General features: G+C 48.7%; 1 protein-coding gene across 2 annotated transcripts in view; it reads left to right on the forward strand.

Annotated features, from left to right (window-relative positions):
• pvrl2l (PVR cell adhesion molecule related 2 like) overlaps positions 1-14,789 on the forward strand; it is a 56,528-nt gene that overhangs the window by 424 nt on the left and 41,315 nt on the right. The window lies entirely within an intron of this gene.

Raw genomic sequence — 14,789 nt, forward strand, 5'->3', positions numbered from 1 at the left:
TGTTTATTTGATCCCAGATGCTCATGTTCACCCCTTCGATTGAGTTGATTTAAATGCCTGCGAGTGTCGGTAACGTAACTATTGTATCGGTGTCATAACTGTCCCATGAGACACGCGTGCTCACATAGGATAGCCTACAACTGAGCTTTCCTAACCAAGCCTTTACATGGTCCGTGTCCGTGATAACAACAGGCGAACCTGTTGTTGAAGTTGACGCTGTATCAGTTTCCTTCTGAATGACCGAGTTTCGGTTCGCCATGTTACTCTCGGTGTTTTTGTCGGGGCTGTAGACTTACAAATAGGCTACGCTAGGTGTGGCCTCACGGGGTATTTATTTCTCGTAGCGCAAAACAGCAGGTGTGATTGTTCGGGAATAAGTCACTGTAATCCCTGCGATGTGCGCCTCGGATTTGCTCACGCTTTACAGGTTCCAAGTTAATTTGAATTCCAAACGTCTCCCTGCTGTGACGAAATATTCGACTGTGGAATACCTAGGAGAAAAGTGTAAAATATTCAGAAAAGCAACAGGGTGCGTTGGTGCAATGGCAACAATGCACCCACGAGCTGGGCGTTGTGGAGTTTGGCATCGGGAATAACCGATGATTGGATGCATTTAAATGCCTTCACTATTGTTTTCGTCTTTGGTTAATTTAGTCTCCCATACTGTCATAAACGTAAACAAAGACATCCCAGTAGAACAGCTTTTCTAACTAAAACCCTTTTCAATTCATGACATTTATCTTAGAAATCCGAACAGGGACAAGTGCTTTTTTGGGAATGATCTTACTAGTAATTATGACATACCAGGCATAGAAGACCTGCCAAGTTGACGGGTAATCGATTTAATACAATCTGGTGATGTTATAGATTTTTAAGATATGATCACTTGTTGCTCACAATTGCGTTTGTAGCTGTGTTGCTATGTACCTTGTCTTGGATGCCATTTATCTTATTTGGAGTTGCTGGAAAAACAGAGAACTCTGGTTTAGGATGTCGGGTATATTATGGGCTAGACTGGGTGTCATGGAGACCACTTTGCTGCAGCACAAAAATTGGGGTCTTTGTCCTGCTTGTCTTGTAGGCCTAAGGTGTTGGAAGAGAGGTGTATGCTGCGAGTGTCAGTCAAAGGCAAATTCCAGTCTTGCATGCCTCTGGCATCCCCTCATAGAGCCATACTCATGATGAAAGCAGGCGTTAGATATAATGCATACTGGTACTGCCACCATACTGCACTGCTAACAAGGTGCACGGACACGTTCACACAATCAAGAACATTTAACTCTTTAGTGTCCTGCTCTATCCTCTGGTTATAAGCCTCCACCCCACCACATCAACCCTGACTTCCAACATCCATCCCACTCAAGCCCTGCTCACCCCCTCCCCCAAAAAGAAGCTACACTAGCCCACACACGAAAGGGAACACATTCAGTCCCTTTCTGTGTTTTCTCTCTCCTATTCTCTCACTTTCTCCAGCCTGTTCTCAAAGCTCGCTGCTCTGCTTCCAGCCATCCAGGGTCTTTGTTGGACTGGCTTTAGTCAGCGGTGAAATAGAATAGACTCACCAACCCCCCCCCCCTCTCCCTCCCTCCTTTCCTCTTTCTCTCCCTCTCTCTGCCCCTAGCCCTCCCTCCCTCTCACCATGAGTTTCTGTGGGCCCCATTGTTTATGAATGTGCGGCGGCTAGTGTGTGAACGAGATAGAGGCAGGGAAAAATTGATGGACGGAAATGAAGAGAAAAAGTGTGCCAGAGATGGAGGAGGGAATGGTAACAGGGAGGAAGCTTAAGACAGGAAGTGTATTTCAGGACTTGGGGGAAGTGTAAATAAATCTAAGTGCTGAAATGTCCTGAGCTCACCGAAGCCCTGAGCCTGGCATAGCAGCCTAGGGGGGGGGGGGGGGGGGGGGTTGGGGGGGAATGTTGGGGCGGCGGGGGGTACACCTCTCTTTCTCTCTCTCGGCAGAATATAGCTGCTCAAGGTAGGCCCAGAAGAGAGACAATTGGGGTACTGCAGGAGCCCTAGCCTCAAAATAGAGCAGCTAGTATCCTGATCAAAACAGCCAGCCCTTTATAACCAGTTAGTAAATAGGGTGGATTTGTTTTCTGTCATGCTGTAATCCCTGTGAAAAATGAACTTTGCACCCTATTCAGCGAACGAATGAAAGGACTAAGACTGTGGAAAAAGGAGAACTGATTGTGGGATTTGTGCTGTTCTCCTCTCCTTCCCTCTTGGACTGATCTGCAACAAGTGGCTGAGGTCAGGGAGAGGGAGGTGTTGAGGAGAGACAGAGAGGCCTGCAGCTTGTGTCTCACAATCCACCCACCTGCACTTCCAGTCAGCTGGGATGTGGACTAAACAGATGGGCGTTTGTGTGTGTCTCTGCTGCTGCATGTGTGTATGTTCTAGGGTGTGTATGTGGGCTTGGTGCGTATGTTCTAGTGTGTATGTGGGCTGGGTGCGCTCACCCTTCCCGATGCCCTCTGCCAGAGCCTTCTCCTCCTCCTTCAAGTCTCTCCCCTCCCCTCCCCTCCCCTCCCCAGCCCCCACCCACCCCCTCCTTCATCTGCATAATGTCAACTACACCTTTCCTCTAACCCCCACATTCATCCACCCAGCTGCCAGTCAGTTGATCGAAATACCCTGCTTGAAGTAGTAGCAGCACACGTCAGCCCTTCACTGTGGCAGTCTCATACCCCCAGCCCTCTCCTCACACACACACAAACACACACACACACACACACACACACACACACACACACCCTCCCTCTCTCGGCACCCCTGGCAGGGCGCTCGCCGCTGGCCTTTCTTCCTCATTGTCAGGCTTGACACACACACGCACGCGTTTGTTTTATTAAATTCAAAGTCAAGGAGTGACATTCAGACCCAGGTTCCTTGCAGACGTGTGATATTGAAAGTGTTCCATATCAGAACCGTATCTTCAAGCTTGCTGAACAGTCTGTTTCCAAAGCAGTCTTGTTTGATAGTGGATATAGAGACAGTCTCTGCACTAACACGATGTCATAGCCCAGTACGCTGAAACTGGGGTTTTCGTTAGTTGAGTTTTCAACGTGATGTATATATAAAACTTCTCCCGGACGGTCCTCTGATCCTGGCCTGTGCAGCTCTCCTCAAAGCATCGAAGAGGCGGAGGACAAGATGAGAGAACCCTCACTGCAGAGGACAGCCAGAACCCAGGGAGACCAGCTAGAACCCAGGAAGACCAGCCAGAACCCAGGGAGACCAGTCAGAACCCCACCCTTCTGCTAGAGACCCCGGCTTGTACTACGTTTGACTTGACACATCAAACAGCCCCTAGAGAAAATAAGTAAATAATAAAATCAGGAAGTAAGCTCCAACCAAAGGACTTCAATGTCAGAGAGGGAGAGAGACAAACAAACAACATTATCTCCCTGTTCTCTGTTCTGTGTGGGGATTGGTTAATGGCTGTGGCAGGCATGTCGGGGTTCTGACAGTAAGACCTAGGGTGTGTATCTCTCCCTGTCTCTCTCGCTTTCTCCATAGTGTTGTAGTCTTCGAGTGGGTGTGTGCGTGCAAGTTTTGTGTTTGTGCGATTTTTCACACTCCCAAGAGTTTTTTTCTCCTGGCTGAGGAGGTTTGCTAATAAGATGCAGCTTCTTTCATGTGTGCTGCTGTGGCCCACGTCTGTCTGTCTGTCTTATAGCCTGTACAGTAGCCCCCCCCCCCCCCAATAACCTAGAGGCAAACAGGGGCGTCCATAGCATGCAGAGAAGACGCTTAGGAATGTCAAATATGTATGTGCAGGAACACACCCTGACACTCACACGCCAATGCTAATGAAACCAAAGCGTGCAAGCGTTTACACCTTCACAGTGCATCACATTCACACTGCGACAGGTTGGTTTATGAAGCTTCCAGAAGCTTCCAGAGAGAGAGACCTCAATCACACTCACAGAAAGATGTAAAAAACAAGTAGGAAGCAAATATCACAGGAATCAAAGCAAGACAAACTCAATCTTAACTGTTCAAACAGGATGCAAAGATGAGATGTGAGTTCTCCAGACAACAGAGCTACAGGATGCTGACATGATCCAGTCATGGAGTCATAGAACAAGGCACTCGTGGAGAACACCATTCTTATTGGGACACGCTTCTGCAATACTGTAACCTGGCCCTCACACTGGAGATCAGCTGTTACAGCCGAGACCTGGACACTGGCCATTTTTCTGTGCTCGAGTTAAAGCAAGACCTGCACTTGCGCACACACACACACACACACACACACACACACAGATTAATAGTCTTATAGCACAGTAAAAGTTTTCTGTTTGTCTTTTTTGTTCACCAAGAGGTGTTCGTGATGCCAGCTGTGGTCCTGGAAGCTAGCTGAAATGACGTGTTTGTGTGTGTGAGGGAGAGAGAGATGCCACAACCAGCCAAGGTGACTGCTCGCTATGAAAGGCATGGCAGAGATGCAGACATGGCATGTTGGGACCCAGACAGCAGACACAGCGGCACACAAACACACACACACACGCGCGCACACACACACACAGAGGAATATGCTATTGGTCCCTCCAAAGCTTTATCTGTGTGACTCAGATGATGCTGGACGTTGCCAACAGGGAGCTATAGTAGGGCTCCCCATTACACAAACACTCACACACGCACACACACACACACACAAACACACACAGAGGGTGATGCTGTTCCGGTTGCCCGTGGTGATGGAAGTGCTGGAGGTCATCTTCATCTCATCTGAATTGAAGACGTTCCAAACTGAGTTCACAAGTTCACACAGTACCTCACTCTGCCCATGTTTGTATGTGTGCTGTGTATGAGAGAGAGAGAGAGAGAGAGGGGGGGGGAGGGGGAGAGTGGTGAGGATCTGTGTGTCTTCGTGTGTGTTTTGCTCTGCCTGCATCAGTCTGTGTGCAGTAGATAGACCTGTAGGCTATATGTTGGTCTGGGAGCGCCAGCAGAAACATTGCTTCAAATCAATACAGGTTACCCCCCCCCATCCACTCTCTCTCTTTCTCACTCACACATTCCATCGCCATATAAGGGCAGCGGAGCACGACGGCACGATTACCCTGGGCTGGAGGGTTGTTTAACATAATCACTTCTGCTCTGTCTCTCTGTCTCTCCTCCTTCTTGTCTCTCACTATCTTTTCTGATCCTCCCTCTCTCTCTCTCTCTCTCTCTCTCTCTCTCTCTCTCTCTCTCTTCGCACTTGTTTGTTACTCTCTTTCCTCCATCCTCTTTCTCTCTCTTCATGTGCTCTTTCCTTTCTCTATCTCCAACGTCTGCTCATCCTCTCTGTCTGTCTCTTTGTCTTCCCACCTCTCTCCTCACCATTCACTGATCTCATTCTCCCTCTCTTCCTCTCCCTCCATCTCAAGATCTCTCTTGTATTCATCCTTCTTCTTCCCCTCCTCCCTCCGTCTCTCAGCGTGATCAGATAGGCGTGTTGCTAGGGTCTGTGTGTGTGTGTGAATGCATGCGTTATCTAGGGACTCTACTATCCCTGGACAGGAACCCTTCTCATGTCATTAATAAATGTCTCATTGAACACTTCAAACTCTGATTTATATTCCTTCTCCCCCTCCGCCACCACCACCACCACCAGCCTCTCCGTTGGCTGTCGTAGCGATCGCTCGCTATCGATTGGCTTATTGTGGATACCTCGCAGTGAGCCAGGCGAGGAACATATGTGTCATAAAAAGAGGCCTCCATCTCACCAGCTTCCCTGTGAATGGCTCAGCCCAATGATTACTGGTGAAAGCTAAATTGGCTTGCTGCCCTCTTGTCTTTTCACAACGACCATTTCCTCTTTCTCTCACTCGTCTATCTTCTCTGCTCACTCTTGCTTTTTCTCTTTCAGACATTAAAGGCGAGTGTGCCGACATGAATCTCTCCACGGCACACAGCCTCTCTCTCTCCTCCGCTTCTCTCGCTCCGTCTCCCGGTGTGACCCGGTGTCAGCCCGGGCCGTGTTTGTTTTGCCGCCTCTCTGTAGAGCTGACCCCCCCGACCCTGCCTTTATCCACCTTCCTCTCTCATCTCCCCCTCTCTCCCCTCCTCCGTCTCCGTCTCCCACTCTCTCATCTTGGCCTCTCCGATCCGCCCCCGCCTCTCTCCCTCCATCCCTCCACCTTCACTGGTCTTCTTTTGTGTTCCACCTCTCTCCATCGCTCCATCTCCCCTCTCTCCTCCATCCATCTCCCCCCTCTCCTCCTCTGCGTTTTTATTTTCACTCTTCTCAATCCAGCCCTGTACACACAACCCCACACACACAGCAAGATTACAGTAGTTTGACTTTCACTTCTTTCTGTCTGTCTGTTTCACCCAGTCTTGCTGAGCTCAGCTCTCTTTCATCTTGTCAGGAGGGGGAAATTGCCTTATTTTGCAGAAACGTGTAAATATTTGAGTAAACTCCAAGATAAGCCTACCAACATGTCTCTCCTTTTTACCTCTAATCCATTACCAAAGCAGACAAATCTCTCTCTTTCTCTCTCTCTCCCTCTCTAACACCCATGCACACCCCCCCCCCCCCCTACACACGCACACACACACTGTGCACACACACTAAGATCCAGATAGCATGGTATTATATCAAACACAGCAGCCCAGGAACAGAGGCCTGTTATAAGTCTCCTCCCTCCACCTCCCCCCCGACCTGTGGTTCCCCCTATGTCTGCCATCCCCCTCCATCACTCTGTCTCCCTATTCCTCCATCCCACCTTTCATCTCTGAAGTTCCAGCTGTCTCGAACGTATGTGTCGTGTGTGTTGTAACCCAACAAGGGCACAGGAGAAGCAGATAGGGATTTTCCTCTCAGAGAGATGTGCTGTGTGTTTGTTGTCCCCCCCTGGCCTGGTGGGATTTGGCTGGCGCTCATCACTGCTCTGTTGTCAATGCAGGCATGTTGCTTCGTGTACCGAGCCTTTGTCATGCAAATGACAGCATGTTTTTTGGATGGGACACGACTTAGACTTGATTGTGTTTTCTGTTTGTTTTTTTTTCTGTAACATGCATATTTTAATAGAGAAGCATCACAGCATTTGTTGAGGAGGATGTCTCTGACTGAAAGGAAATATTTCCTTTTCATTCCTGGAAACAGAGACGGCCCAGCGCAGCTCAAACAGCCGTCTCTGTCACGGTGTCTGTCTCTGAGCCGTTAGATCACAGGCACGGTGGAGCACAGACTAATTACATCTGCTATTGAGTTGCTGATGGTTAGGTTATGAACATGGTGTAGCATAACCTACATGCTGGCCCCTGGAACCAGAGTCACCTGTGGTTTGAGACTGGAGACTTCCGGCTGTTGTTGGTCAGGTACAGCACGAGGTGTTATCTGTTTTAAGATGATGTTTGTTTCATCTCAACCTGCCCACAACACAACTTGGGCTTTCTAGGGGCTTTTTGCCTTTGAATTGTTTAAAGTATGTAAGTCCAGCCTAGTTAGTGTTGAGAGGTGAATTTATTTTACACTCCCAGTGACAAGGGGTGACCCTGGCGTGTCTAGACACACCTATCCCAGGAGGTGTGACATCCCATAATATCCCCTGCTGCCCCGTCTCTGCAGAGCCTGACAGCTGCCCTCTGGGCTGTGCTTTAATTGCCACCATAATCGAGCAGCGACGGTTGTCAGGTCATTGGCGCCAGGAGGGGTGTGACGGTTTTGCCAGCCCTGACGGTGCCCTGGTGGCCTGGCCGGGTGGGCAGTGTGAGTGATGTCACACGCAGGTCCATTCATCTTGCGTCAGGACAGAAACCCTGGCAGCAGCCTTGGACTGCTCTGGCAGACTCGGTCTGGGGCTTTGATGGTCTTTTCTGCCTGACCAGACCGCCTGATATTCACCAGAACAGACTGGAATGTGTGTGTGTCCATTGAACTGAGGAACGTTTTGCTGCATCACCTCCAACCAACATCTTGTTCATATTCCTTAGAGGAAGGACACAGAGCTCTCTTTTGAATGGTGAAGATGGCAGCTTTTCAAGATAGCTAGTTTATTCAAGGCCGCTCTCTGTGTGTGCTTTCTTTGTGTTGGCCTGAAGGACAAGTGATGCTCCGCCATGTTCAGATGGAGGGTCTTAATATTCACCAGTTCTTCAGGCAGAACCTTAATGCCGTGTGTGTACAAAGACCTAGGTTCAACTCTACACAGCAGGGAGTATTTGCCTTGAAACAGACTTACCTGACTGGTGAATCATTTAATTTAATTCTCATTTAGTCTCATCCAGAGCGAATTGCAGTAAGTACAGGGACATTCCCCCGAGGCAAGTAGGGTGCCTTGCCCAAGGACATAACTTCATTTTGCACAGCCAGGAATCAAACCGGCAACCTTCTAATTAATAGACTGATTCCCTAACCGCTCAGCCATCTGACCCCCCAGCTATGAAGGTGTTGTTGTCAGTGGTGACGGATGTAAGACATGGACTTTTTTATGAAAAAAGTGTTCTTGGCTACATGTGCTCCTTAATGGTATTCCTCAAGGTCAGTCTGAACGCCGAAAAAAACGCTTTAATGATTCTCATGAGGAATAAAATATGAATGTTTAAGTTCACTTTGCCTTTTACAATGATGATAATAGGCCGAGCTGAAAATATCTACACAGATCACGTGTAATAACATTATAGTGTGAAAGAGAATTCAACGCTACAGTTGCTTTGGGGTACCTAGCCATCCTTGCTACCGCTATTCAGCATAACCCGGATCCTAGCCTTACCTATTTTAGCTCAACTGTTTTTTGAAAGTCTAGCATAAAGCCCACCATATCTTTGATAATAGCCTAGCTTAGCACTGCCTAAAAAGTGCTAGTCTGTTTTTTCTTTTATCTCATCATGAAAAGACTCAAGTTGACCTTTTCCACCCTGTAGCTAATTATTAACACAGGACGAGGAAGTGGTACACCAAAATCTGAGTTTTCCCAGCAAATCAACAATGAAGGGCAAACACTCCATCCCCTTTTAGAAAACGTATGTAATAACACGGAAGTAACTCAATTGAGCTGGCTAGCTACAGCTCTTGACATTTAATTGCTCTTTGACAACAACACAATGTAGACCCGGTCTCGGTCTGCTCATGTTTTTGACAATAGGGTTGGTCAGAGTGCATGGTGAACTGGTGGAAATAACCTAAATTACTTCTGTAGTTGTGTAGATACTGAAACTGAAAGTATTAATGGATACTTTTAGGGTCTGAGTCATTAAGACGAGAAGTTTGAGTGTGAGAATGAAGCCTGAACCCAAAGGCTGGAGAAAGTAGGAGTCAGTGACACTGAGCAGATCGACAGTGGCTCAGAAGTCATGATAAGTCAATAGTTTTCGGTGGGGGTGGGCTCAGCGGAGAACCTGAGATGAGGAGATAGAGTGGGAGGAAGGAACGAGGGGTGGGAGGCAGGGATTGTGGAAAGGTCAGAGGGTTGGGAGGGATGATGTAAGTGTAGGGAGAGTAGCAGGCCAGGAAACAGATCCTTCAGTCCGAGCGGCATGTTAGAACATGGCCGTCCTGGGTTTTCCCAGATTGATTTGCCGTCTCAGTGAGCAGCCTAGGGCAGTGGTGCGTGAGGCCACACAACTCAAACCGCACACACTCCCCCGCCTCACATTGGGGATCTACCATTCCACTCCTTACCTCCCTGCCCCCCTCCCCCCCCCCCCCCCGCCGCCCCCCATTCTCTCTTCTTCCTTCCCGAGTCTTTATCTGTGGCTGCTTAGTGTATGTAGGCATAGCACATGCCTGTGTTTTGGGGAGCAGGAGATGGAGAAAAGGGGAGTAAAAAAGGTGGGGGGAGAAAGATGATAGCGGGAGGGATATTCTGGGCGTGAGTCCATGTTCTGGTTTTGGCGTTGTCTCCCTGGCAACTCCCCCCCCCCCCCAGGCAACGTCCCATTGGCTGAAACCCTCGTCTTCACACTGTACTGGTCCCATTACATATTTCCTCATGGTCATATTGTGTGTGCTTCTTTGAGGAAGAGTAAGTGTGTTTTTGTTTATGATGTGGATGACTGTGGGTATGTGTGTGTATGTGTGTGTGTGTGTGCTTTCCTCCAGTTTGGGTTTGTCAGCAATTCATTAATTCATCATCATCACTGTTGAGGCCTTGTGCTTAGGGGCCCAGGGATTGCTGTAGTCCCATCTCTCCAACCCCCCTCTCTATTTCTCTCTCTCATTCTTTTTCCTCCCTTTTTCCCCGCTTCTCGCAGTGGAAAATAGCTTCAGGCTGTGAGCAGACAGAGATTTGAAGTCGGACGTAAAGAGAACTAAAAAGGGGTGATGTAGAAGGGGGTAGCGACAGAGCGGGAGGGGAGGGAAGTGGATGGTAGAGGAGAGCGTGACATCAGCACTAATGATTAGACTTACAACACCCTACGATTAAACGCACATTAAAATAGAACCTGCCTTATGAGATGAGGACTGGGAGAAGTGAGAAGGAGGAGGGGAGGACTTCAGGAGAAGTGAAAGTGAGATATGGGGGGTTGGAAAGGAGGAAGAGGAAAAGGGGATTGCAGAGTGGGTGAACACAGAGGGAACAAGAGGAGGGATTTGAGTGGAGGGAGAGGAGGACGGGGGCTGTGGTTTTACGTCAAACCCTCAGGAGCATATTCCCTCTTTAAACTGGCATTGATTATTAATACCTTCTTGTGGAGAGATGTGGCCTTTCTTTTACCCTCTGCCCCCCCCCCCTCTCTCTCTCTCTCTCTCTCTCTCTCTCTCTCTTTCCTCCCTCTATCTTTCCACCTCTCTTCTTCAGCTCAGGCCACCTCTCTACCTCAGTGACTGTCAGCTTGGCTTGAAAGCCTGAAATCTTTCTCTCTACCCTTTTCTCTCTTGCTCCCTCATGCATAGCCTGGCTGTCCATTTACCTTCTTTTCAGACTGTTTTATCCTCTCTCTTTCTCTCCATCTCTCCTCTTCTCTCTCCATCTACCCGCTGTCTCCCCTCCATCTCAGTAAAGTTGTGAGGACGGTGCATCCAGGTTGGAGTGGCCTACTTTCCTTCTCCCCCTCTCTCCCTCTTTTCCCTCCCTCCTCTTTGCCCACCCTCCCGATGTTTATTTATTCAGATGGGAACAGAAGGAAGGAGAGGGAGAAGAGGGAGGAGGAATCATAGGCGAGGGAAGGGCGGGGAGAGAGAGAGAGACACACACTTGATGGTGCTAACATGAAGTGAACATTTCTGGCATTCCTTCCCTGTGGGAGTGTGGAGCTGGCCTGTAGATGAAAGGGTTAACAGATAACAGATTAGCCCCAGAGTGAACCGACCAGCGGGAAGGGGAGGGGCCTCGTACAACGGCAACTACTAAGCAGCTCGTTAGTGTGTGTTTGTGCTTGTGTGTGGCACTAAAGATTGCGCCAGGGGTGATTGCTGTATTTGTTGTGATTCTTCCAGGAGGATAATGGTGAGGAAACAACATGGCAGAGCGTAACTACATGACTGTAGACGCTCAGCTTTCACAGAGTTGGTGTGTGGACTTAACTGCCACCCTCAGAAGTCAAATATTTATAATCCGGTTCTCTCTCTCTCTCTCTCTCTCTCTCTCTCTCTCTCTCTCTCTCTCTCTCTCTCTCTCTCTCTCTCTCTCTCTCTCTCTCTCTCTGTCTCTCTAACAAGTGGGCTAATGTGTCATCACATCACACAGATCTACAGTGACATTGCTGCCATTGACCCTGACTCACTTTCACACACACAGACACACAGACACACAGCCACAGACTGTCCTTCTTGATCTATGTTATTCCAACCAGCCAGAAGATAAGCGGTTGTGTGGTAAAGAGGAAAGTCAGGAGAGAAGACAGACAGGGACGCTTGGGATGAGGCTGGAGGAGGCTTAAGGAGAGGCTCGGGGAGAGGCTAGGACAGAGGCTTGAAGAGGCTTTGGGGAGGCTTGAAGGGAGGTTGGGGAAGAGGCTGGATGAGGCTTAAGGAGAGGCTTGGGGAGAGGCTGGGGGAGAGGCTGGGGGAGAGGCTGGGGAGAGGCTTGGGAGAGGCTATAGAAAAGAGGCTTGAGTTGAAGCAGGGGTGTCAGCTCCTGTGCTGTAATACTAAACATTATGATGGCTCCATTAGCCCTGACGGCTCCACAGCTACATTAGCCTCCTCTGTACCCGGAGGAGAGGAGGGGAGAGGAGGGGAGGAGAGAGGGATGAGAGCATGGGCCCTGGGGAGGACAGGGTGGAGAAGAGAGGAGGGGAAAGAGGAGGAAAAGCCTGATGGTGACAAGCACCTAATTAGGCAAAACAACAGGAGGCTGGGAGAAATGGAAGGAATGAGGGACTGAGAGAGGGAGGTGAGGGAATTGAGAGAAGTAAATATAGCACAATCTGGCATTGTCAGTTTTTCCTCTGATACTTTGATACTCTAATACTGTTTACTGTTACTAGAATACACAAACGGATATATACTTTCTACATCTGAGTAACAAACAGTGCTGCAAACAAAAAGTGCAGCAGAAAGTAGAAGTAGGAGAAGAAAGGATAGGCCTAGATTGTGGGGGAGAGAGAGGAGATGAACAGTTTCTGAGATGGATTTGCAGAGAGGAGAGGTGTGGCTCCCTTATTATCAGTAATGGAAGCTGAAAACGGGAGAGAAGCCGAGGAAGAAATGTGTGTGTGTGTGTGTCACTGACAGGGTATATCTCCACAGTTCTCCTTAATGAGCTGAAGTGATGAAGGTCTGCCTGCATGAGCAACCGCTCATCAAAGGTGTGTGTGTGTGTGTGTCTGAGGTTGTTTGCGTGCATGTGTGTGTGTGCTGGGGTGATAATGACTAGGGAGGTTTCAGTCTAGTGTGGGAGAATCCTCTCACACACCACACTGTGGGAACAGTCAGCTAGACAGACGGATTCCTCCCGTCTCTTTCTCCTCCTCACAGATCTAACATCAGAGGATAGGTGTAGGACTCACTGCTTACACCCACCCGTATGCTTTTGAATCCGGGGAGGGTCGGCCTCAGTGTATTCAGTGCCGACCTAATCACACGCCCGCACACAAATACATGCACAGTGATCTGAGAATGAGATGGACTCCCCAGCCAATAAAAAGGCAATTTGCCAATCCACATGGTGTAGCCTATGGGCTCAGCCTCAAGCTTTCATTGGCCAGTGGGTTGTCCATCTGTCTCTGTGCAGATCAGCTGATCTGAAAGTGAAATGGATAGGCTTCATCACACCAGCTGTCTGTCAACGCACATGCTATAGGGACTGTGTCTAGGCCCATGTGGATGTGATTATAGATGTGTGTGCATCCTCCCTCTCTGAGGGAGGATGTGGACCCTAAACAAACACCCTGATAACATCATGGCTTCCACAAGTGGCCAACAGTCACAACACATCCCCTTGAATCACACAACCCATGACCACTTCCTGTGGCACAACCCCCACATAAGGCTGCTCTCCCTCTCTCCCTCTCTCTCTCTCTCTCTCTCTCTCTCTCTCTCTCTCTCTCTCTCTCTCTCTCTCTCTCTCTCTCTCTCTCTCCTCCTTCTTGTCTCTCACTCTCTTTTCTGTTTCTCCCTCTCTCTCTCTCTCTCTCTCTCTCTCTCTCTCTCTCTCTCTCTCTCTCTCTCTCTCTCGCTCCTTGATTTCTGTCACTCTCTTTACCTGTCTCCAATTCATCTTTTTCTCTTTCCTGTGCAGATGGTAGCGATAAGACCTCAGAGAAACAAGACTGGCGTGTGAATGTGTCTGTGTGCATTTGGTGCCCTAGTTGAATATGGAAATCAAGCTAAGCGGTCATGGTGGTGAACATACTTGTACTAAACAGAGGAAGAGAGAGTCAGGTTCCTCAGAAAGAGTAAGATAATATGACACAGAACACACACTCAGGAAACGCACACAGTTTTTTCAACCACAGGAAAGGTGAGCCGGCAGGGTCTGTAATAACTGTATTGGTTGCCTTGTTAGTTGTTACCTGCTGGGTGGCTGACCCTTGTGGAACCTCTGCTTCCACTCATACTGTGCTGGCCTTACTCGGGATGGGAGGGGCGGGTGGGGGGGGGTTGTATGAGAGACAGACACAGGAAGAGGAAAGATTTTCTGCTGAGATATGACGGCTGGGTTAAAGTGGTCTGCAACTAGCAGATAGCTGCCACACACACACACACGCAGCTGCAGTCCATTATTGTGCATCACTCCATGGTGACACTAAGTACAGAATGTCATTCTTTAAATGCTGTCATTTCTCCTCCTCTCTCTGTAATATGGGAGTTCATTTATGTTTGATTGTCATGAAAGTGGTTTTGGATGAAGGGCATGTGTTTAGGAATAAAGAGTGATGATTTAGTCAATTCTTATGTTCTCCCCAGCCTTGTTCTTGTTTGAGAAAACTGTGTGCATGCTGTGTATGTTTGTGTATGTGTGAGAGTCCGTTGTTTTTATGTACACGTGTGTGTTTAAGTTGATATGTCTGCTGTGTGTGTGTGTGTGTGTGGTGAGTTGAGGGGGTTCTATCCTTCACCAGATGTGACTGAGACGGAACAGCTGTTCCTGTGTTTTACAGCTGCCTCTCATTTTAGCACGCACACACACACACACCCACACCCTTCCCATCCCACTGCATTTGAACAGATTCCCATTCCTGGAAGTGTGAGTTCTTTGTTTTGATTGGACAAGAGACAGCAGATTCTCGCCTTCAGGAATAACGCTGTCCAGAAAGGTTGCAGTACAGGGTTACATATTCTAAGGGTCATCATAACTATTGCAACACACACACACACACACTCCTGATCTGGGACAAGCCAGCGAATTAAAGTTTGACCGTCTGGCATTCGTTAACTCTGTGAACTCGGCCAAACCAACAGAGGTT

The sequence above is a fragment of the Hypomesus nipponensis genome, chromosome 4, assembly GCF_054491055.1.
Source record: "Hypomesus nipponensis isolate SF chromosome 4, ASM5449105v1, whole genome shotgun sequence".
Taxonomy (NCBI): domain Eukaryota; kingdom Metazoa; phylum Chordata; class Actinopteri; order Osmeriformes; family Osmeridae; genus Hypomesus; species Hypomesus nipponensis.